Raw genomic sequence first — 2,780 nt, 5'->3', positions numbered from 1 at the left:
CATCATATCTTTTCTTTTGAATATGCCAAAACTAATAAAAAAAGCTTTATAAAGGAAGTATGTTTACCTTTTCCTTTAATTACTTCATCAGCAATGCATAGTTCAACCTTGAAGCAATTTTCTACTTCCTCCTCTTGTATGAGTTTGCAAATAACTTGTTTTGCTACAAAAAGATCTTACTAAACACTCTTATACAAAAATCTAAGTATGAGTTATTCAGCCATTTTTTATTCTAATTCATCTTAATCAAAGTTCTATAAAGATGAGAATAATTACATAGCCTGTGGAAAATATTAAACTTCTAACCATTTTTTTTCGACTGCACATTAGAGTTTTGTGGATAAATCAACAATTAAACTGCAACTTGAAGTTGTCAAACGCAAACTGCAACTTGAAGTTTTCAAACGCTTTTGCATTCTCCAAAAGCCTTTTCTTAAACAACTTTTCATCTTGCTCAGCTATAAAAAACAAAATGTAGAAACAAACTTCTTAACAGCAAATGTGGTCAAATTAAGCAGTGAATTACTTTGAGAATAATTTTACTTATGCTATAAACAAATATGGCATGAAATGAAATGTGTATGGGCTCAAAAAATTTGGCCCCAGGCCCCCGTTTTCCTTTCTTCGAAGGAGTTTTAACCGAATAATGTTTCAGGGTAAATTTTGGGAAGGCGGATGGGTTTTTAGATAAGATACTGCCCAAAGATTTCAAACTCATTTTGCGAGGACTTATGATCTAAGTTATGGTTTCCTATAGGCACAAGCCCCTATAGTTAATTAACCATTTCGGTAGAGAAAGAACTCTCGATTAAGGCTAGTCATCAATCAAATACGTAGAGATACGTGTTATCTAGCATATAGTAGTAGCTCGGCATGTATTCATAAATTTTGATATTTAAGATTAGAAATTTCACCATGTTGCACTTAAAGCGGATGGTGGGGGAATGGCTGATGGACCTGATCAAGATCCTATGGTTCAGTCATCCCGGGTCAGGACCTAATCAAGATCCTATGGTTCAGTCATCCCGGGTCATCATGGACCCTGGTCTACTTAGTCAGAGGAGGTAGTCGACCAAACCTGATAGAAGGATCCTTGTTGACAACCATGGGTTGCTTCATCCAAGGGGACCTTGTAAACTTGGGGGGAGTAATTGACTAAGGGGAAAAAATTTGACTCTATCTTAGCTAACAGAGGGCTTTGTACCCTATCGATCATATCATATTGATTCATATCTCAAGAATTTGATGCCACTAAGGAACATATTGGCTTTGGCCATAACCATAATTTAGTGCAGCCATTTGGAGGCAAAACTAGTTGGTTCAAAGGGCCATGAGTCATAACTGTTTACATGCAGTGCCTTTTAGCTACAAAATTATTAGTTAGAGGATACATACCACGTCCCTTTTGGTAGGATATTACTTAAGAATGGATCCTAGTGATATTTTTGACTGGGCATGTGCTTTATGTGAGCTGAAATTATTTTTAAATTTATTCATCTCGATAAACTATTGCGGAGGGTGGATGAATTTTTCTTTAAGTTTTTTGGTGGACTATTTCAATTTTAAACATTTTGAATTTTTGGGATTTTGGACTTTTTTAGAGATTTGAATTTTGTAGGTATTTGGGTGACATTTTGAATTATTTTGACTTAACCCCTTTGGTTGAAATTTTCTGTTCAACTTGGCCATCATCGAGGTGTTTGAGATTTTTTCCATTGACTAAATTGTTGAACCTATCAATTTCCTGATAGGAGATTGGGTTCATCAGCAGTATGGTTTTATTTATTAAATTTTCTTTATTGGAGGCCTTGAAGGAATTATATGAATATACAAAATAGATATTCTGGTTGACACCCTAATCATATATCTGTTTGATAATTTGAGTTGTGTCAACTCCTATTTATCCATATAAAAGGATTGTGCTAAAACTACATTCATTTATAGTCCCACGCAGCATCCCTAGACGTCACATATGTACCAATAACACACTCTCTAGGGGTCCATATGGGCATTTTATAATTATTTGTTGAACTTTATTTACTCCTACTTACCTCCATAGAAGGATCGGGTTCAAATTCATTAGGCTGTGTAGCATCCCTAGATGTCATGTGTATTCTAATAATACTCTCACTGGGGCCCATGCTGGTGTTATGATTGCACTTGCCCCTTTTGTGTATCTATGTGTATACATATTATAGTGCTTGTATATGGGCAGTTTTGGAATATTTTTATGCCGATCAGTTATGTCGGTGACTGCCATTTGAATGCAGCTTTCTATTTGGATGCTCGTATACATCATCTATCCACTTATAAGGATGTTACAGATCTAGTGGCATGTTAATTACACGTTGGGTCTTTTACAGTAGCCTGTAGGTATTTTTATTTATTGTATACTTACTACCCTTGGTTGAAAATAACAAATCTAGTGTAATGACTAGTAGCTTTTGAATTTGTTGTACATCATCTATCATTGTATGTGGTAGAATAGTGTATTTTCCTACGATTGAATATTATTAACTGCATTGAAGCTACATTCTTCTTGAATCATTCAAAGACACCATGTCTTTTAATTCATTGCATGTTGAATTCCCCTGTCTATAGAAGATAAATATCTTCGCTTGCCACTACCTTATTATGGGTTGTATGTGTATCTTTACATTTTCCACAAGCTTCTGCATGTGCATTGAGCTTGAATTCAGGATGTTGTTTCATATACTTCATCAATGCATTTTTTAGACATCGAATCATTTTTTATAACATAAGTGATATCACATTTATTT

The sequence above is a fragment of the Dendrobium catenatum genome, unplaced genomic scaffold (genome assembly GCF_001605985.2).
Source record: "Dendrobium catenatum unplaced genomic scaffold, ASM160598v2 fragScaff_scaffold_211, whole genome shotgun sequence".
NCBI classification, from domain to species: Eukaryota; Viridiplantae; Streptophyta; class Magnoliopsida; order Asparagales; family Orchidaceae; genus Dendrobium; species Dendrobium catenatum.
The sequence above is the reverse complement of the archived record's forward strand: the minus strand, read 5'-3'. Positions refer to the sequence as shown.